This window comes from Prionailurus viverrinus, unplaced genomic scaffold, assembly GCF_022837055.1.
Source record: "Prionailurus viverrinus isolate Anna unplaced genomic scaffold, UM_Priviv_1.0 scaffold_51, whole genome shotgun sequence".
NCBI lineage: Eukaryota > Metazoa > Chordata > Mammalia > Carnivora > Felidae > Prionailurus > Prionailurus viverrinus.
Window position 1 is genome coordinate 1,645,742 of NW_025927614.1, and position 22,366 is coordinate 1,668,107.

General features: G+C 51.6%; 1 protein-coding gene across 1 annotated transcript in view; it reads left to right on the top strand.

Annotated features, from left to right (window-relative positions):
• The window catches only part of ADARB2 (adenosine deaminase RNA specific B2 (inactive)), a 415,526-nt gene that overhangs the window by 218,088 nt on the left and 175,072 nt on the right, over positions 1 to 22,366 (top strand). The window lies entirely within an intron of this gene.

Genomic DNA, 22,366 nt, shown 5'->3' on the forward strand with positions numbered 1-22,366 from the left:
ATTAGTCGTGCTTCAACCAACGGCCACAGCTGCGAGGGCACAGGGACTGATGGCATTCATGGTCGTCCCGGGGGGGCTCCAACGCACATGCTGACCTGCTCACCTTGGCTGAATGCTCACCACGGCCAGGAGCCATTGAAAACGCTTCACAGAGTGACCTCAGAGAGACAGGTACACTGAGGCCCACCCACCAGCCCACAGCTGGTGGCCCTGGAGCCCCACCTCCCAGAGTGGCCCAGAGGGCCCTTCTCTCATCACCGAGGCTCTGGGCCAGAGGCCGCTGCCAGGTCTCCGCTCGGCACCCCGCCTGCTGCCGGCTCCCCACGCCCCGGAGGACAGCAGCCCAGCAGCAGAGCAGCGGAATCAGAAGCCTCTCCTCAACCTCGGCCTCCATCATCTCCGTCCTCAGAAGCTCCATTTACAGGCCTGGGGGAGGGGGACTGGCCCTGCGCTCCCCGGGCAGGACAGCACAGACGTCAGGCTGGGGTGAACTCCACTAGTGAAAAAAGACCCAAAATTGATGGTTAAGGTGAAGTTGGTTCCGTACCACAAACAGGAGGTAAGATCCTCAGAGCCAAGAGACCAAGAGTCTCCCCGACGCCCCAGCCGTCCTGAGGTCGCAAAGGGGAAGCTGCGGGAGATGCTTTTCAGGGTCACAGAGCTGTCGTGGGCTCCGAGGGAGACCGCGGAGTCCTTGGGGACACAGACACATGTGGTACCTGGGGTCCACACGTGTGAAAAGGCCATTCTGGAAAGCAAGAGCTCACGCGAGTCAGTTCCCTGGTGCTGGCGACGGAGCCGATGGGTTAGTCTTTTCTATTTATTTACTTTAGGTGACGTACATAACAGGAAACTTACTGTTCTCACCAGCTCTGAGCGCATACAGAGTTCAGGGCATTGAACACACTTTGCTGTGACCCATGGCCACCATCTCCAGGTCATAACCATCTTCTCAAACTGAAACTCTGCCCCATGAGCACCTGCTGCAGGGGCCCAACAGCAGGGGCCCCATCAGGGGAATCCTACGTGACAGGTCCTTCCATGGCCCTCGGAGTTCACCCTGGTTACTCCTTTCTTATCATTAAAATTAACAGAAAAGGGGCGCCTGGGTGGCTCAGTCGGTTAAACGTCCGACTTCAGCTCAGGTCATGATCTCACCGTTTGTGAGTTCCAGCCTCACGTTGGGTTCTGTGCTGACAGCTCAGAGCCTGGAGCCTGTTTCAGATTCTGTGTCTCCCTCTCTCTCTGCCCCTCTCCCGCTCATACTCTGTCTCTCTGCCTCTCAAAAATAAACAGTAAAAAAATAAAAATAAAACATAAATAAAAACAGTGCATGACTGGAGGGGCGCCTGGGTGGCTCAGTCGGTTGAGCGTCCGACTTTGGTTCAGGTCATGAACTCACAGTTGGTGGGTTTGAGCCCCACGTCGGGCTCTGTGCTGACAGCCTGGAGCCTGGAGCCTGCTTTGGATTCTGTGTCTCCCTCTCTCTCTGCCCCTCTCCTGCTTGCTCTCTCTCTCTCTCTCTCAAAAATAAGTAAACATGAAAAAAATAAATAAAAATAAATAAAATTAACCAAAAAAATTAAGAATGTGCTTCTCCACTCTCTTTGCCATCCATACTTATAAACCCATTATCTTTATGGATTTTCTCCCCGGGGCCTTCCTGTTGAGCAGTGGACGCTGTTCTCCTGAGGTTCTGGAGATTATCAAAGGTTTAACACCATGGGAAGGAAACCCCTCATCCTGAAGAAGCAAGTGTGCGGGGATGGGGCATTTCAGGGAATTTTTGACACTTTCAAACTGAGAGAAGCAGGCTGCTTCCTCTGCCCTGGCCTATTTCTTACAAAATCTCTGATTGACTGAAGTATAAGGAATGCGCAGTAAAACTGGCTCTTTCAGTGCACAGACCTACCAGTTTTGACAGCAGAACAGCCTTAAAAGCACCATCAAAATATAAAATAGTTCCATCAGCCCAGGCCCAGAAACATTCCCTCCTGCCCTTTGCAGGCAGCGCCCGCCCCCAACCCAACTCCTGATCTCTCTCCTGTCCCTACAACCTTGCCTTTTCGAGAATGCCCAGAATGGAATCATCACCTGAGCTTCCAGAAGGTTCCTCCCTCCCATGGCTGAGCCAGGCTTCTTCACCCACTGTCCTGATGGAATGCACTCAGGGCGGTGGTGAGCAAGCCGTGGACGCTCACACTGCGGCCTGTGGAGGGAAGGACGTCACTTCCTCCGGGCAGTGACGGGGGCACTGAGTCATGTGGATGGAAGGTCCTCCATGTACTTTCACAGAACGCTGGCACGCTGTGCACCAAGTGCTCACAGGCCCCACATAAGCATGGTCAACATCTCAGCCAGCACCACCGTCCTCGGGCCCCGCGTAAGCGTGTGTCTGTGTCTAGGCCAGCATGGCTGTCCTCAGGCCCCGCGTAAACATGTGTCTGTGTCTAGGCCAGCACTGAGGTCCTCGGGCCCCGCATAAGCGCGGTCTGTGTCCAGGCCAGCACTGAGGTCCTCGGGCCCCGCATAAGCGCGGTCTGTGTCCAGGCCAGCACTGAGGCCCTCGGGCCCCGTGTAAGCGTGTGTCTGTGTCTAGGCCAGCACTGATGTCCTCGGGCCCTATGTAAGCGTGTTTCTGTGTCCAGGCCAGCACGGCCATTCTCGGGCCCCCCGTAAGCGCAGTCTGTGTCCAGGCCAGCACAGATGTCCTTGGGCCCCGCGTAAGCACGGTCAATGTCTCAGCCAGCACCACCGTCCTCAGGCCCCGTGTAAGCATGCGTCCGTGTCCAGGCCAGCATTGATGTCCTCAGGCCCCGCGCAAGTGTGGTCTGTGTCCAGGCCAGCACGGCCGTCCTTGGGCCCCACATAAGCGTGTGTCTGTGTCTAGGCCAGCATGGCCGTCCTCGGGCCCCGCGTAAGGGCGGTCTGTGTCCAGGCCAGCACTGATATCCTCGGGCCCCGCGTAAGCACAATGTGTCCGTGTCCAGGCCAGCACTGATGTCCTCGGGCCCTGCGTAAGTGTAGTCTCTGTCCAGGCCAGCACGGATGTCCTTGGGCCCCGCGTAAGCATGGTCAATGTCTCAGCCAGCACCACCGTCCTCCGGCCCCGTGTAAGCGTGTGTTCGTGTCTAGGCCAGCACTGATGTCCTCGGGCCCTATGTAAGCACGTTTCTGTGTCCAGGCCAGCACGGCCATTCTCAGGCCCCATGTAAGCGCAGTCTGTGTCCAGGCCAGCGCTGAGGTCCTTGGGCCCTGCGTAAGCACGGTCAACATCTCAGCCGGCACCACCGTCCTCGGGCCCTGCGTAAGCGTGTGTCTGTGCCCAGGCCAGCACTGATGTCCTTGGGCCCTGCGTAAGTGTAGTCAACGTCTCAGCCAGCACCACTGTCCTCGGGCCCCACATAAGCGCGTGTCTGTGTCCAGGCCAGCATGGCCGTCCTCGGGCCCCGCATAAGCGCATTCTGTGTCCAGGCCAGCATGGCCGTCCTTGGGCCCCGCATAAGCGTGTCTGTGTCCAGGCCAGCACTGCCATCCTCAGGCCCCACGTAAGCCTGTGTCTGTGTCTAGGCCAGCACAGCTGTCCTCAGACCCCGCGTAAGCGCGGTCTGTGTCCAGGCCAGCACTGAGGTCCTTGGGCCCCGCATAAGCGTGTGTCTGTGTCTAGGCCAGCACGGCCATCCTTGGGCCCCGCATAAGCATGTCTGTGTCCAGGCCAGCACTGGTGTCCTCAGGCCCCGCATAAGCGTGGTCTGTGTCCAGGCCAGCACTGAGGTCCTTGGGCCCCGCGTAAGCGTGTGTCTGTGTCTAGGCCAGCACTGATGTCCTCGGGCCCTATGTAAGCGTGTTTCTGTGTCCAGGCCAGCACGGCCATTCTCGGGCCCCCTGTAAGCGCAGTCTGTGTCCAGGCCAGCACAGATGTCCTTGGGCCCCGCGTAAGCACGGTCAATGTCTCAGCCAGCACCACCGTCCTCAGGCCCCGTGTAAGCATGCGTCCGTGTCCAGGCCAGCACTGATGTCCTCAGGCCCTGCGCAAGTGTGGTCTGTGTCCAGGCCAGCACGGCCATCCTTGGGCCCCACATAAGCGTGTGTCTGTGTCTAGGCCAGCATGGCCGTCCTCGGGCCCCGCGTAAGGGCGGTCTGTGTCCAGGCCAGCACTGATATCCTCGGGCCCCGCGTAAGCACAATGTGTCCGTGTCCAGGCCAACACTGATGTCCTCGGGCCCTGTGTAAGTGTAGTCTCTGTCCAGGCCAGCACGGATGTCCTTGGGCCCCGCATAAGCACAGTCAATGTCTCAGCCTGCACCACCGTCCTCGGGCCCCGTGTAAGCGTGTGTTCGTGTCTAGGCCAGCACTGATGTCCTCAGGCCCCGCATAAGCGTGTGTCTGTGTCCAGGCCAGCACTGCTGTCCTCAGGGCCTGCATAATTGCGGTCAGTGTCTCAGCCAGCACCACTGTCCTTGGGCCCCCATAAGCGCGGTCTGTGTCCAGGCCAGCACGGCCATCCTCGGGCCCCACGTAAGCCTGTGTCTGTGTCCAGGCCAGCACTGCCGTCCTCGGGCCCCGCGTAAGCATGGTCTGTGTCCAGGCCAGCACGGCCGTCCTCGGGCCCCACGTAAGCACAGTCTGTGTCCAGGCCAGCACTGAGGTCCTTGGGCCCCGCATAATCATGGTCAATGTCTCAGCCAGCACCACCGTCCTCGGGCCCCACGTAAGCGTGTGTCTGTGTCCAGGCCAGCACGGCTGTCCTCAGGCCCTGCGTAAGCACAGTCTGTGTCCAGGCCAGCACTGATGTCCTCGGGCCCTGCGTAAGCGCAGTCAACGTCTCAGCCAGCACCACCGTCCTCAGGCCCTGTGTAAGCACGGTCTGTGTCCAGGCCAGCACGGCCGTCCTCGGGCCCCACGTAAGCCTGTGTCTCTGTCCAGGCTGGCACGGCCATCCTTGGGCCCCAGCAGCACGGGGAGGTGCCTCGTCCAGTCTCCCCCACGTTTCCCACAACCACCATCTTCGCCCCTGTGTCTGTTCAGATTCACTGCCCCTTTTCCACCGGCTTGACCATCTACTTACTGCTGAGTGAGAACACACGATATATTCCGGCCACAGGGCCCCACGCGTGTAGGACACGTGTCTCGCAGGCATTTTCCCCCGGACCGTGGCGTGTCTTCTCACTCCCTGAAGTGTGCATTTCGAGGAGCACACACTGATGAAGCCCAACCAGTTAAGTTGCATTAAAGGTGGGTCTGTGCCAAAAATTCTTTCAGCAAGTCATGTTCAGAGGGGAGCATTTGGCCTTTTGTAAAACGTGAGACAGAACACTTGTTCGTTGTCTCCAAAGGCACTTCATTAATCAGACATAAAATGACTCATTACTGATATGGAAATGCAAGTTACTGAACCCGGATCAGCCGCCTGCCGCGGGCCGCCACCCGTGTCCCTGACTGGGTGGGGGCTCCAAACCTTCCCCTCTGCTAATTCAGGCCAGAGCGTTGCTGGCTTGGGCTCTTCACCTGAGCAGGTCCCCTTGACAGGGACAGTCATGTGGTGACCGTGTCCTGAGCACTTGAATAAAGGCCCCATGAACATCCAGCTCTGAGGAGTGCGTACCAGGCCAGTCACCCTCCCAGTCGCTCGAGTCAGGAGCCCCCCCACCCTTCCCCCCTCACCTGCCAGTGCTCCCACACCCACCCTGACCCCTCCCCTCGGTCACGACCTCACCCTGCCCCCACCCAGGTGCCCCCAGCCTGCTCCCCACCGCCCCACACACTGCTTCCAGGGGATTTCTCCAGTGTCCGGGCTGACCTGTGGGCACATGAGGGAAAGCCACGCTGCTGGCCAAGGCACGTCAGGGCAAGCTCTCGGCAGGTGCACGCCGCAGATGTGAGTCTATTTCTCATTGAAGTGATACTCACATTTGTGGCTTGTTTTATTCATAACTGACTGGAAGCACACACACAGGGTAATTCTCTGCCCCACAAACCTGCATCCCGGTCTGGAAGCCACCACAATCACCTCGCGTCTCTCTGGCTGGAACGCAGCCCGGGAAGCGGGTAGAGGCTCATCCTGGCTTCGTCAGACGCTACAGTCTTTTGTACCAGTGGCCCCCGTGTCCACTCAGGCCGCCATAACTGACCACAGGGCCGGGGGGTCATAAACTGCAGGCACTGAGGCCTCACGGCTCTGGAGGCTGGACGTCCAAGATCCTGGTGCCGGCAGACCCGGGGTCCGGTGAATCCGCCTGGGTCACAGACAGCGTCCTCTCCCTGTGTCCTCACCTGGGGGAACAGGCGAGGGGGCACTCTAATCCCTCATGGGGGCTCCACCCCCACGACCTCCTTACCCCACAGAGGCCCCACCTCCTGACACCTGACACAGGGGTATCGCTTCAGCATACGAATCTTGGGGGGACATGACACTCAACCTGTAGCGTCCACTGTTTGATTTCTCTCCCATGGCTCCCATTTACTGAAACATTTTCTGGGCAGTTAGCACCCGTGTAGTGTATTGGCGGTCAAGCTAGCTCAGCCGCGAGAGAAGGGTACAGGTGAGCCCTGGTGGCTGGGGGCGCAGGCTGGTGGGGGGAGGGGGACGTGGGCTGAGGGGTGCAGGCTAGGAGGCTCAGGCCAGGGGGCAAGGGCTGGGAGGTGTGCGCTCAGGGGGGTGTGGGCCAGGGGCACAGGCTGGGGGCGCTGTAAGCAAAGGTGGAAGGGAGGCGGTGTGCCCCAAAAAGTGGGACAGGAAGCTGAAAGGAAGCCTTAATGGTTCTGCTTTGGAAAACAGAAAAACGATGGGAAAATAATTAAAACAGTTTAAAATTCACCTGTGCCTCGTCAAGGAGAGAAAGATTTAGAAACTCACCTTGTAGCCTAATTGGGACAATTATTTAAAGTCTATCAGAGGCCAGGGAATGCGCCAGAGATCAATATCTTTAAAGAATCACTCTTAAAAACATACATTTCCTCATCGGGGAAAATTTCCTTTTTAAAAATTATATGCGGGGAAAGAATTAGATAAATTGCCCTTGAAATTTCTCTGCTCTCCTTTGCTGAGGAATAAATCCTCCGGCTCCACGATAAGAGGATTACGGCTGGTTCTCATTTCCTCACCCCGGGAAGAACTATAATTACCGTGGCCATATTTCCTGGACCGGCATCGGGACAGCGAACCTGACAGGTACACGTGTACTTTTAAAGCCAATGGGGCGGGACATCTGAGATGCAAGGCGGTCCCCAAACGCTAGGACTGTAATGAGAGGGCTGTGTCACAGGAACACTTCGGTTTGGAGGCAGTTTTCGTGATGTCACCGATCTAACATCTCCTTGTCGAGGAGTCGGGTGTAAGATTGCTGCGACGTGGTTTCCTCGTGTCCCCGTCCACAGCTCGCGGCAGGGTCTGGCTTTGAAGGAGTTCATTCCGTTGGGCTGAAAATAACCACTTTTCTCTGTCCTACTAAAAATAGTCAAAAACAACAGACTATGTCATGTTCAAATTAGCATTTAAGTTTGGCCACAAAACCCATGAGCACATCGTACACAAAATGGTCTTCTTCATGGGTCTCTCCCACTTGTGCCAAATGGTCCTCTGGTCTGCCACAATGAACACCACTGGCTGGGACTTAAGCAGTGGGATTCACTGTCTCCCAGTCTGGAGGCTGGTCCAAATCCAAGGTGCCCCAAAGTCCGTTTCTCCTGAGGCCTGTCCCCTGTGTCTGTGGGGCCAGACCTCTTCTTATAAGGACACCAAGCACACCTCTTTAAAACCCTTGTCTCCAAATAGAAACATAGGAATCTGGGCCCCATGCAATTCATCCCACATCATGGAGAAAAGTCAAGCCATGCGGGAGGGGAGCCCCTGGGCCTGGAGGGAGAAATCCCACAGGCTCAGTGATAGGGCAGAAGCTGTGAGTGGGCTGGGATCTCAGGATCAGGGGCACCACGGTGAGGACGATGGCCATGGAGGTACAGAAGGAAAAGAGACCTTCTCTTGGGGACCCTGGCTGGGAAACACAACCCTCAGCTCCTGAGCTGAGCACTGGCATCTTGGCCTTCTTTCTCTGTAGCTTCCATAAAAGTGTGCACTTCGTTAACACCAAAACGTAGAGAAGCTTAATTTCATAGACTCCTCATTAAATCAGGGAAGAGAAGGGACCGTGTGAGGCTCCAGAGGCTTGCTTTCCAGAGAGACTTCGCAGCTTGCTGCTGCCGGAAGATTCACAGCTGCCCCACGTTGCGGCGGGGAGCTCGCTTTGTGGGGGGAAGTACCGTGAATGTAGAAATTTAAATGCGGAGACAGGCCGTTCTTCCCACGGAGACTCGGATATGTATGTGTATGTGTTAGTGGCATGACCGAGACCCCCACGGGGCCGCGAGATGCCTCTCTGTGTGCAAGCTAATGAGGCGTACGTCCCACCCCCACTGGAAGGGCAGCATCTGGACAGGGGGCCTGAGGCAGCCTGCTGGCCCAGTCCCGTTGGGGCCCAAAGCTCTCAGAACCGGGTTCGTGGTACAGCGTCAACACCGGTCCCCACCCCTCCAAGCTGGTCTTCAACCTTCCACCACAGAGCTGAGTCTGATGTCTTTCTAAATTTATTTTGTATTTCAGTTGCCAGGACATTATTCTCTTAAGATTTCCTCAGAGTTTTGACTGGTTGTATTTTATTCAGGAGAAATGTACGGTTTCGGGTGAAAATGTTCGGGTGAAATGTCGGGAGATCATGAGACACAACCTCCTTTCAAGAAAAGAAACTGATCCTTCTCAGGCACCCAAACAATCCCATTTTTCCTGGGGAAACCTCACTGTTTGTCTCACCCAAAGCAAGAGGTTATGTGGGCACTTGGATGGGGAAGGGGGCGGCAGAAAAGTGACTGGTGATCTTTTTTTACCGTGGGCCGTGCCTAGAAGTCACCTTACTAACAGCGTCAAGGGCCGCTCTCAGAAAAGCCTGCAGGATGACCTTGGATGCACAGAGTTAAGTTTGTAAGACGTGCAGCGGTGGGCAAGGATGTCCCTTCAGGGAGCCTTGGCCCCGTCCCCAACTAGAACTAGGGCAGGGCGTTTGTTTATGGGGCAGGGCAGGGGCAAGAGGCACCAGTACGGTGGGCCCTGCAGGCAGGGACCTTGTCGGGCACAGCAGGGTTCATGATGTGACGGGTTGTGGGCTCCATGAGGCGATGCTCTGGAAACGGGTCTCCGTGAGGAAGCTGGGGTGAAGATGAGGAAGCTGTTTTGCCAGTCATCAGGCTTCTCTTTTAGGACCAGATATTTCCTGGAGGAAGTGGCAAGGTCAGTTTTGGTTGGTCCCAGCATTACTTAGTACAGGGACCAGGACCTAGATTGGCTTCTGTTCTCACTGGTAGATTTGCTCTAGAAAGTTCTCTGAGCTCTCCCTCCAGCAGGTCCCAAGGGTGTGTTTCACTGATTTGAAATATTCACTTACGATAGAATTACATGTTGAGTTCAGCTGGGCTGTTAATTTGCCTGGAAAGGGCCTACTGATAACTATACCCAGATTATTTATTCAGAATGCCCTACTATGAATGAAACTTTGCAACCACTCATTTAGGAATGAGCTGACCAGCTAGGAACTGTGTGATCCCTCACTCAACACCAACTCCAGAGAAAGCTGAAGAGTGTGCGTTATTTCATTTGCATTCCTATAAAGCAGGAACTGCTGGGGGTGGAGAAGGAGTTTCCGTGTGCAAAAATTGCTTTCTTTTGGTAAACTCTTGATCACAAAAAAGTGTGTAGTTGGATGAATTAGAAATGAGTTTGAACCCATTAAGAAATTCAGAAATTGGCCACCACAAATAACTCAGTTACCTAATAGCAGTAAGAATGTTAATTTTAAAAACCGTTAAAAATCCCAATAAGAAAGCTTTTCTGGTGCTGTTTTTTAAACAAAAAGGCAACACCCTGAGCATGAGAATGTGAGCTCTGACCAGCAGCTTAACTTTCCATAAAAGGTTATCAAATTGCTTTTATCTATGTGTTATTATTCGATCATTGCTGGTTTTCCTTTTTTTAAGTGTTTTTTTTTTATTTTTGTTGACTTAGATCTAGCTGCCCAATCTACAGATACACAAGCCATTCAGTATTACCCTAGTCTAAATTACCCGGCACCCTAAGTTAGTAAATCCATATTTCCTGATTATTTTTCTCCTCATAATCATTATAAATTAACATTGTAAATTCGGAAAGTGACTATTTGTAAAATGCACATCGAATGATGAAACTCCTTCCAGGTGATGTTCCATTTATATCTGCTCCCCACGAGCCAATCGCCTTCTCACCTGCGGCCAACACCTGCCCACGGCGCGGGACACACAGGCGGGACCTAGAGTCTGCTTGCAAATAAACCGCGCCAGTGAAAATCACGTAGTTCACTGCCAATGTACTCTTTCCGTGGAGGCGGGAAGGTCCTTGAGGAATGGGATTCCAGTATTGGGTTTGCAAGCAGATTTCCACAGTGTGAGTGAACTCACTTAGAACTTCCTCCGTCGCGGGTTGCTATTAAAACAGCAACACGGGGCAGTCTGGCTCCCTGCAGAATATTAGAAGACAAGGAGGCGTTGCTCTTAAAGCTTGGCCTCACAGGGGTCTTCTCTTCTCCTTTTTCTAATCGTGGTAAAACACACATAGCACAGTGTTTACCATGTTGACCGTCTTTAAGCACACAGTTCGGTGACATTAAGTGCATTCATGTTGTGCACCCTTCCCCACCATCTATCTCCAGAACTTTCTCGTCTTCCCAAACCAGAGCTCTGTCCCCAGGAAGCACTGCAGCCCCGGCAGCCACCATTCTGTCTCCACGATCTTTACCACCCGAAGTAGCCCGTGTAAGTGGCATCATACAGCTTTTGCCCTTTCGTGATGGACTTTTTTCACTGAGCTTAATGCTCTCAATGGCCATCTGTGTGACGGGGAGTGTCTGAATCTCCGTCCTTTTCCAGACTGGATGATATTCCGTTGCGTGTCTGAACCACATTTTGTTCTCCGTTTATCTGCGGACGGACATGAGGTTTTCTTCCAACTCTCGGCTGTTGTGGACACATGTGTGCGCATGTCCCTCCGTGTCCTTGCTTTTGGTGCTGTTGAGTCCAGAACCAGAAGTGCAGGTGCTGGGTGGGACGGTGATTCTGTGCTTCAGCGTTTTGAGGAACCGCCACACTATCTATCTCCCATCACATTCGTACCATTTTACACTCCTGCCGAGAGCACTCCTCAGTGTTCCAGTTTGCCCACATCCTCACCAACACTTCTCTTCTCTTTGTAATAGTTGCCCCCTTACTGGGCAGGTGGCGGAGTCTCACGGTGGTCTTGATTTGCATTTCCCTAATGATCAGTCACGTTGAACATCTTCCTATGTGCTTATCGCCCATTCGTAGCTCTTGTGTGGTCATACATCTGTTCAAGTCCTCGGCTCATTTCTAAACCAGGTTTTTTGGTTTTTTGCTTCTTTGGAGTTTGTTTTTGTTTGTTTGTGGTTTGGTTTGGTGTGCAGTTGTAGGACTTCTCCAAATAGTCTGGATATTAACCCCTAATAGCATTTATGATTTGCAGAAATTTTCTCCCATTCCGGAGGTTGCCTTCTCATTCTGCGTCTTTTGGTGAACCAAATATTTTAATTTTGGTTAAGTTCAATCTATCTATTTTGTTTGTTTGTTTCCTGTGCTTTGGGCACTGTATACAAGAAACTGTTGCCAAATGCAATATCATGAAGATTTCATTGTGCTTTCTCCCAAGAACAGGACAGTTTTGGCTCTTGCATTTAGGTCAGTGATCCATTTTGAATTACTTTTTGCATATGGAATTGGGTAAGGTTTTAACTTCATTCTGTTGTATGTGCATACCCAGTTTTCCCAGAAGCACTGGTTGGGTCTTGACAACTTCTGAAAAGTAACTTGACCGTATATACAAGGGCTTATATCTGGGCTATCTGTTCTATTCTGTGGGTCTACATGTCTGTCTTTGTACCAGGACCGCACTGTTTTGATTACTGTAGCTTTGTAGTAAGTTTTGAAGTCTGGAAGTGTGAGACAACCACCTTTATTCTTTACCAAGATTGTTTTGAACCTACAGAGAGCCTTGAGATTCTGTAAGAATTTTAGGATGGAGTTTTCTTGCTATGCAAAAAAGGATGTCACTGAGATTTTGATAGAGATGCTTTGCATCTCCCAATTGCCTTTCTTAGTATTAACATCCACCAATCCACAAACGTGGGATGCCTTTCCCTTTATTGCATCTTTAATTCCTTTCAGCAATGTTCTGTAGTTTTCTGTACAAGTTTTCTTTTTTTTTATTTTTTTTCCAACGTTTTTATTTATTTTTGGGACAGAGAGAGACAGAGCATGAACGGGGGAGGGGCAGAGAGAGAGGGAGACACAGAATCGGAAACAGGCTCCAGGCTCCAAGCCATCAGCCCAGAGCCTGACGTGGGGCTCGAACTCCCAGACCGCGAGATCGTGACCTGGCTGAAGTCGGACGCCCAACCGACTGCGCCACCCAGGCGCCCCCTGTACAAGTTTTCTGTACAAGTTCTGTACAAGTCTTTGTCTCCTAGGTTTATGTTTATTCCTAGGCATTACGTTCTGTCAGCTTCTATTGTAAATTGAATTGTTTGCTCAATATCCTTTTCAGATTGTTCATTATTAGTCTATAGAAATGCAGCTGATTTTTGAGTGTTGCTTTTATTTCCTGCACTTTGCTGAATTCGTTTTTAGTTCTAACAGGTGTGTGTGTGTGTGTGTGTGTGTAATCATTAGGGTTTTGTATCGTGTACACTTGTAGATCATCTACATATGTAGCCCATCTGCATGCAAGATGTCATCTGTGAACAGAGATATTTTACTTTGTCCTTTCCAGTGTGGGTGCCCTTTGTTTTTCTTGACTAATTGCTTGGCTAGGACTTCTAGTACTATCTTGAATGCAAGTGGCAAAAGCAGGCATCTCTTCTTAGATCAGGCATCTGATCTTAGAGGAAAAGTTTTCAACCTTTCATCATTGAGTGCAGTATGGGCTTTTCACATATGGCCTTTATTAGTTGATGTAGCTCCCTACATCTTGTCTTAATCATGAAAAGGTTTTGAATTTTGTCAAATGAGTTTTCTGCATCAGTTGAGATGAGATTGTTTCTCCCCCACCTTCATTTCGTGGATGTGGCGTATCTTACCAATTGATTTTTTTTTATTTTTTTTAATGTTTATTTATTTTTGACAGAGAGAGACAGAGAGTGCAAGTGGGGAATGGGCAGAGAGAGAGGGAGGGAGGGAGACACAGAATCCGAAGCAGGCCCCCAGCTCCGAGCTGTCAGCACAGAGCCCGACGCAGGGCTCGAACTCATGAACCGCGAGATCATGACCTGAGCCGAAGTTGGATGCCTAACCGACTGAACCACCCAGGCGCCCCTTACCAATTGATTTTTAATGTGGAATCATCCCACATTCCAGTAATAAATCCCACGTGGCCACGGTGCTATCCTTTTCATGTGCTGTTGAATTGTGTTCTCTAGTATTGTGTTGAGGGTTTTTTGCATCAGTATTTATCAAGAATATGAATCTACAGTTCTCTTTTCTTATAGTGTCTTTATTTGGCTTTGGAATCAGGATGATCTTGGCCTCATACAATGAACTAAGAAATATTCCCTCCTGTTCAGCTTTTCAGCAGAGTTTGAGAAGGAATGGTATGATTTCTTCTTTAAATGCTTGGCTTCACCAGTGAAGCCATTTGTTCCTGGACTTTTCTTTGTTGGTAGGTTTTTGATTACTGACTTAATCTCCTTACTAATTATAGATCTGCTCAGATTTTCTACATTTTCATATATCAGTATCTATAGGTTATGTGTTTCTAGGAATTTTTTCATTTCATAGAGATTATCCGAATTGTTGGTTTCATAGTACTTTGTTTATAATCCCTTTCATTTCTGTAAAATCAATAGTAATGTCCCTTTATTTCTGATTTTAGATATAGCATTCTTCTGTCTCCCTCTTTTTTGGACAGTCTAGCTAAAAATCTGTCAGTTTTGTTGATCTTTTAGAAGAATTAACTCTTGGGTTTGCTGATTTTCTCTATCAACTTTTTATTCCCTGTTTTATCTCTGATCCTATCTCTATTACTTCCTTTTTTCTACCTTTGAGTCTAATTTGTTATTTTTCTGTTCCTTAAGCTAGAAAGCTGGAGTGTTGATTCGCGATCTTTCTTCTTTTTTAATGTACATGTTGACAGCTACAAATTTCCCCCTTAGCAGTGCTTTCCAGCCTTCCCATATGTTTTGGTAGGTTGTGTTTTTATTTTCATCTGCCTGGAAATAATTTCTAATTTCCCCTGTGATTTCCTCTTTGACCCATTAGTTATTTTAGAGTATGTTGTTTAATTCCCACCTATTTATGGATTTTCCAGTCTCAAGCTTCTGTTGACTTCTGGTTTCACTCCATCGTGATTTAAAAAAACAACAAAAAAAGATACTTTGCATATTTCAACTTTTTTTTAAATTTAATAATGCTTCCTTGGTGGTCTTCATATGGTTCATCCTAGAAATGTTCCATGTGCACTTGAGAAAAATGTGTGCTTTGCTGTTGTTGGGTGGGGGGTTCTGTACACATCTGTTAGGTCCCGTTGGTTAAGGGCACTGTTCACGTCCTGTTTCCTTCCTGATCTTCTGATTGTTCTCTCTAGTCTCTGAGGTGGCATAGTGGAGGCCACTTTATTATCATTATCACAATAGTCCTCTGCTGCTCCCTTCACTTCTGTCAACGTTTGCCTCGTAGATTTTGGAACTCTGATGTTTAATGCATGTATGCTTATAATTGTTATGCTGACCTCTTTGTCATTATATAAGGTCCTTGTCTCTTACAATGCTTTCTTTAAGTAACAATCTTTCACTTAAAGTCTGTTTGGTCTGGTGTTAGCACAGCCTCCCTTTCAATAATACTGGCACGGAACAAGTTTCTCAACCCTGCACTGTCAACTTACCTGTGTCTTTACGCCTAAAGTGAGTCTCTTGTAGATCCGCAGATGGTTGGACCCTATTTTTTTAACCCATTCTGCCAATCTGTCTTTTGACTGGGGAGTTTAATCCACTTACATTTAAAGTAAGTACTGATGGGGAAGGACACACTTCTGACATTTTACTTTTTGCTCTCTGTATGGCTTATTGGTTGTTTTGTTCCTCACTCCGTTCCTTTGTGGTCAGTTGATCTTTTATAATGACAAGTTTTGATTCCCTTCTCCTCCCTTTTGTGTCTGTTTTACAGACGCTTCTTTTGTGGCTGCTATGGGAATCATCTAAACTGTGCCATGATACCAATCTACTTTAAACTGATAATAATTAGCCTCAACGGCATACAGTAGCTCCCCCCACCCCCCGTATAGCTCTGCCCCCCCACTCTTCACACTACCGATGTCACAGGTCACATCTCTGCGTGGTGTACCCACTGCACGTGCCAAACCCCATAAAAGAATAAAGAGCGGAGATGACGGACCAAAATGATGGACCGCTGGCTTATGTACTTGTCCATGTGTTTATCTTCAGGAGAATGTTATATTTTCGTGTGGCTTTAAGCAGCCACCTGGCACCTTTTTACTCCGACTTGAAGGACCCCATCTAGCATTTACTGCAGATCTATCAGTAAAGAACTCTGCCAGCCTTTGCTTATCTGGCAATGTCTTAATTTCTCCCTGATTTTTAAAGGACAATGTTTCCACATGTAGAGCTATTGGCTGGCAGTTGTAGTTCAGGCAAGACAGAAATCCGTCTCAAGGGAGCCCCCCAACAAGCCACAATGTTCAGAGAAGTTCCACTCCCATCCTGTGTCCAAAGGAGGAACGGGGAATGGGGTGGCTTCCTCTGCCTGTGCCCGGCTGTGCAGGGAGGGCGGGACAAGAGTGCGCAGAGACACCACAGACTTTCCTGCCGCTGTTTGCTTGCTTGCTGCAGACCTTGATTAGTCTGAGAGTTCCCACGGAGCCGTTTTACCCAGTCCGCTGTAGTTTACCCGGCATTTCTGTGCGTAACAGGGACCCAGAGCCGTGTGGCCCACCCTTGCGCTGACACGACCCCTCTGAGGTCGGGGTCAGAGGGTACAGAACAGCAGCTCTCAAAGTGTGGTCCTGACCGGCTAGAGCAGCATCACCTGGACTTGTACGAAGGCAGATTCTCAGATCCTTGCCCCCTCCCCCCGTACCCCTACCTTGTGGAGTCAGCACCCTGGGGGAGGCAAGCAAACCATCCGGGTGATTCTGAAGCAGGCTAACGTCAACTCTCATGTCTTAGAAGTTCTTTGGGCTGAGGTAAGAACTAGGCAGGCACGGAGAGTGAGAAACCAGGCTTCGCCCCTCAATTATTCACACGTGGGCGCAGGTTGAGACTCCCATGGAAGCACGGACTCGGGGCCACACCGTGTGCACAGTGGACCAGTCCTTCCACACCCGCGATCTGCTCGGATGTGCGCGTCATGACGCCGCCAGAGCTCTGCGGCTGGAAACTTACCATCCCGGATTAAGGCAAACTCTGTTGCCTGGCGGAGGCAGAGACTCTGACTCTGACGAAGGCTCGTCCTCCCGTGGGCCGGGCCCCTGCCTCCCACAGCCAAGGGGACAGCACTCAGCAGGCTTGTCCACAACTCCATTTCATTTCCTCTTCATTCTCGTGTGTCTGCCCTCTGACAAACAGCCGAGATCACCTGGAACCTCTTTCCGAAGAAGGCAGCATCCAGAGCCGTTCTTCTCCAGAAGTCTATGAGCAACAGGCCAGACGCCCCCATCCCTCCCACCCGTGAGAGAAAAGAGCCCTGATTCTGCAGCGTGTCCTGCTGGGCTGTTCACCCAGGGCTGCAGCCCCCGTCCCCTGCACGTGCGTCCCCTCCTGGACGGGTGCCGATCCCAGCCGGTGCATGGACCTTGGAGTCCACACCGTTTCTGCACAGACTGTGAGCCCCACGTGGCCCCGTGGGTGGCGAAGCTTAGGGCATCAGTGTCCACAGTGAGCAAAGCCCACACCAGCTTCTTCTCCGTCCCTAGGGGATGAACATTCCAAATGTGTTCCATTTCATAGGTCCTCTGCCACCTTTCACCTAGAAAGGCTGGGGGCTGCTTTTACTGGATCACTAGTTTATCATTCCATAAAGCTTTTTGCATATCACCAGGGGTTACCTGGGAGGAGAAAGTGTTCTATCCAGAAAGCAGGAGTTAAGTAGGTCAGCTTTATTTTTCTTCAGTCCACGACCTCTCAGAGCCTTTAATAAGACAACGTCAAGGGGCGCCTCAGTCGGTTAAGCATCCAAGTCTCGGTTTCAGCTCAGGTCATGATCTCACGGTTCATGGGATCGAGCCCCCATTGGGCTCTGCACTGACAATGGGGAGCCTGCTTGGGATTCTCTCTCTCTCCCTCTCTGCCCCCCTCCCCCGCTCATGTGCACATGCATTCTCTCTCTCTCTCTCTCTCTCAAAATAAATACACTTTTAAAAATTGGGGGGAAAAAGGAAAAAAGAAAACTCTGAGACTCTCCAAAAGATGAGAATATGGTCATTCTCCAAATTTTATTTGAACACAAACCTTTTTCTTTTTTCTTTGTCTGAACAATCTCACGAAAACATGGAACACGCTGATCAGTCCCACGTTTTCCTCAACACTCGGCGGCCTCCTTCTGTAGAAGCTTGAGTCTGTGTGAACTTTACGTGGCAACTTCGTGCAGACCAGCCTGGAGAATCGGGGGGTTGATGCCCCCTCCCTCCAGCAGCAGCCCTCGGCAGCTATGGCTGGGTCAGCAGACGACCACCCCACATCCTGGTCTCTGGGGTGGGGGACAGCAGAGGGAGGTTCTGTGTCACCTTCCAGGGCTCAGAGTGGGTTGAGCCCCAGGGGCCATCAGTGGACTGGCCCATCTCTTCTACACCCCCTCCGCATCACCCCATCCAGGCCAGGCTGGTGGTATGCCCAGAAAAAATTTCCTATACTCCGATGCTTGTCTTGGAACTTGCTTTGGGGAAAAAGCAAGAGCGAGAGAGAGTGTGTGTGAGCGGGGAAAGGGCAGAGGGAGACAGAGAATCCCGAGCAGGCTCCACACTCAGCACGCAGCCTGACATGGGGCTCGACCCCATGACCCTGGGATCATGACCTGAGCTAAAATCACGAGTCGGACACTCAACCGACCGAGCCACCCAGGCGCCCAGGACAGTCCAGTCTTGTTCAATCCCCTTTACGATCAAATTCAAGTGGAGGAGAGCCGGGTGTGCCCAACAAAAGCAAAGTCAGAAAAAAACAGGTCAAAGAGCTGGGGTGTGGAGGTGATCGACAGGTACGTGAGGCATATTCTGAGAAGTAGCCCACGAATCTAATAAGTACCAAAGGCAGGACCCTGGAGGCAGAGATTCAACACGCTGTGACCTATAGTGCACCAAATGCAACAGCAGCTACTAAAAAAAAAATGGCATCATTTAGACAAGAAACAAGGTGGAAGGAAACAATAATTTTTTAGAGATCGTGCAAGTCTTTTCTATAGGAGACAACAATTGGGAAAAAAAGGCAATTAGTCCCCAGTGTTTAAGGCCAAAATAGGAAAGGGGCTCACAGCCGAGGCTCGGAGCTGCGCGTAAAGCAGGCCTCCTCTGCACCCCTCAGCTGTGCCTGGGTACAGGCGCTCCCGTGGAAGCTGTTTGCAGAAAGGCAGCGCCCTGTCCACATGCACAGCGGCCGCTACGCCCGTGAGCCCTGCTTCCTGGCGGAAGTCGTCCATCAAGGTCAGTGAGACGCAATTAGAATGCAGAGGCCTCTGTACCCACGCCCTTGGCTAATTGAACTCAGCCAGATGTTTTCTTTTCTACTCAGTGAAATGATGACATTATTGGAGGTTAATAGTTAAGGGTTTATCTAAATTAGGTATCCGTAAGGTTCTTAATTTAGCCACCGAGGGCCTAATAGAAATGAAATCAGACCTGGAGATACTGACTCTGTTTCAATCTTGCTGGAGCCACTTTGCACAAAGCACCCAGGGCTGGGTCACTACGAAGTCCCCTCTTTCTATATAATACCTGTAATTTCTGCTAACAAGGACCTAATTGTACGTGGGCTCTGTCAGGCTTCTCCTTTGGGAATTCTCTTTGGAAAAGAATCTGATTTCTGCTCTAAGGAACCCTTCATAAAAAAGAACCCTTCACAAAGCTGTTTGATCTGCTGGTGTAGAGCATCGTGGAAGGAGTTAAACGAGAAGAAACGGAGGTCACGGGAGAGGTTTGGGATAGGAACGGGAGGAAATCGATAAGATCAATGGATAGTATGACTTAAAAATTTTTTTCACTTTAAGGATAAATTGGACGTACTTAAACTCAGTGGAGGAGGGTAGCTGGACAACAAGGAAGGATATCAATATCCGAAGGGGCACGGGATGCAAGTAGGAAAAATGAAAACGCAAGGGGTTTTGGCGCAAGGAGGTGAAACGATGGCAGAGAATTAGGCAGGGTGGGAAAGCGACAGCCTCTGATGACAATATTTGGTGCAAACTGTCCCTGGAAACGAAAGAAAGGGGGCGTCACTTCAGGTGACACAGTTTGTCCTCCCCAGTCTGACAAAGAGATCACAGAGGGAGCCGGCTCTCCAGGGCAGAAACCACGCAGCCCTGACTCAGGTTCGCGGGCACGCACACACCCCAAGGCGTCCTGCAGGAGTGATGTGGGAGGGCTGGGGCCGCAGGGCTGCGTCTTGCACGACGTGCGGTCATGGGCAGGGTGTGGAAGGCCCAGGGAACCACCAAGGGTGGGGATAGCCAGGCTGGGGTGCGGTGGGCTGAGGAGGGGCCCCTCCGTGGTCAGCAGCTGGGGAGCTGAGGGAGCCCGGCGCCCCGTGGGCTGTGGCCCGTCTTCCTCTTACGCAAGCCTGGCAGATGGCATTTTGTGAGTGGCTTCTCCATCCCTCCCCCAGCCCCGCTAAGTGCTCGAGGGCAGCATACGTGCTTTCCTGGGATGTCCTTTATTCGTACGGTGGGGGAACAGCCATTCCTCTCCTGTTTGCTTCTTTCTTATTGCTTTCCTTTCTGTTGTTCTTGTGTTTTCAAGCGAAGCACGTAGTTTCCCCGTGAGGCTAATAATTGCTCACGCTGTCTCCAGCGGCACAAAGGTCACCTGGAAAGGAGTCTAACTACCTGGGAGACACAGAGCCAGCGCTGTGTCCTGGGACGTCCTGTCACTGGACCGACTGTAGTCCTGTCGGGTCCATCTCGGTCTCCAGACCTCTAAGGATAGGCCCTAGAGTCTTCAAACAGAAAGATGAAGCAAAAGGCCATTTGGTAATCTGGACAGTTCCATACTTAGTTTCTGCTACTGGCTATCTTCCTTACTAAGAAAACCATTTTCGTCATCAGCTGGTATTGAAGATTCCCCGATAGCATAAACATTCCTGTGTCTTGCTGATAGGAAATGAGAGTTAAAACCGTAAGCCTTCTAGTGTTCGGGAATCTTTGAGATTGGGCCAATCTGAGTCATGGTTCCGCCTCTCAAGAAAATGCCACCACTGTCCACTGGCCACATCCTCAAGCCCGAATGCCACTGGGTTAAAGTCAGAAGTCACTGCATTTCACTCCGTCAGACGGTGCTCCCCAGAGCTGAGATTCTCCCAGACACGTGACCTGTGCATGTTGGGGGGGCCCACCATCCGCAGGAACCTCCCACTGAGTGACTCTGAGCGGCACAGGAAAACGAGCCCCAGACTCCCCAGGTCTGGGGCAGGAACCAGTCAGCTGCAAAAGTAAAGTTTCTTTGAGCTGTCATGTCGCCTCCCCGGAGTCCATGTGAAGTTTCCATCCCACCCCACGTTATATCCACTTTAATTTTATTATGCGTGTACGGGCTTTAAATTCTATGATAGGTAAATTGCTTAAAATGCAGTTTCCAAATATTTTCCACACATTTGGGTGGAAGATGACCGAGCCTCTGCGGCCGCGTCTGGTGTGACAGCCCCCCCGGGAAGGGGCAGGTCGGTGCCAAGAGCAGGTGGGCGATGTGATACGAGCCAGGCCCTGCCCTACGGCACACGTGTCTTCCCATGTGGGTTCTCACGGGCTTTGTCACAAAAAGGCAATTGTAGGTCAGACATACTCGAACTTACACATTTCATTGAAAGCCAACATTTTATAACATTTGCATTTGCTCGTATTCTCAGCCCTGAGTTCTGTTCCTTGGACCCGTTTGATCTTTTTCTTGTTATTCCATACTTCACTTTTTCTGACAAGCCCTCTGACTCATTTACGCACGTGTTCACCGGTCACGTGGACCGCCCCAAGGCGATGATGTTGCGTCCTCCGCGCCCCTCGGCGTGCTCTCCATGAACGGTGGCTTCTCGGCCACCTCTGTCCTGGCCGTGTGCAGAACCTCTCTGAGCCTGAATTCTTAACACTGACATTCTCCCATTTCCTTTCTGGCTTGTGTCCTGAAAACGATGACGTCTTTGGCACACCTGTTCTCATTAATATTAATCTCATAGTCACTCGGGCAGCTGACATTTCCAAGCAGGTTGCAAACGCCTGGCACTGTCCTCAGGTGCTTTGTGTCCCCGACAGCGCGTGAGCCGGCCACTGCCCTGTGCGTGTCCTACTATCACGGGGAAACTGAGTCCCAGATGTGGGGGTCCGTCTCCAGAGGGAAGGAACAAATCCAGCACGGTTCGGGTGGCCCCATCCCAGACACGGACTGCATCGCCGTTGGGTGGACGTGATACTTAAAGTCGATGAAAACAGCAGTCAGAGCAGGAGGGGAAGAAGCAAGTACTACTCATGGGAAGGAATCGTTTTCTGGGGTGGGGGTGGGGGGTGGAAGCAGCCAGTGGTGTAGATCCTGGTCACCGGGGTTAGAAGCTGCTGGTGGTGTAGACCCTGGTCACCCGGGGGTAGAAGCGGCTGGTGGTGTAGACCCTGGTCACCCGGGGGTAGAAGCGGCTGGCCATGTAGACCCTTGTCACCGGGGGTAGAAGTGGCTGGCGGTGTAGACCCTGGTCACCCGGCAGTAGAAGCAGCTGGCAGTGTAGACCTTGGTCACCTGGGGGTAGAAGTGACTGGCAGTGTAGACCTCACTGACCTGGGGGGTGGGGAGAAACAGCCGGCGGTGTAGACCCTGGTCACCAGGGGTAGAAGCGGCCGGCGGTGTAGACCCTGCTGACCCAGGGGGGCATAGAAGCGGCCAGTGGTGTAGACCCTGGTCACCCGGGGATAGAAGCGGCCAGCAGTGTAGACCTCACTGACCTGGGGGGTGGGGAGAAACAGCCGGCGGTGTAGACCCTGGTCACCCGGGGATAGAAGTGGCCGGCCGTGTAGACCCTGGTCACCCGGGGGTAGAAGCAGCTGGTGGTGTAGACCCTGGTCACCGGGGGTAGAAGCGGCCAGCAGTGTA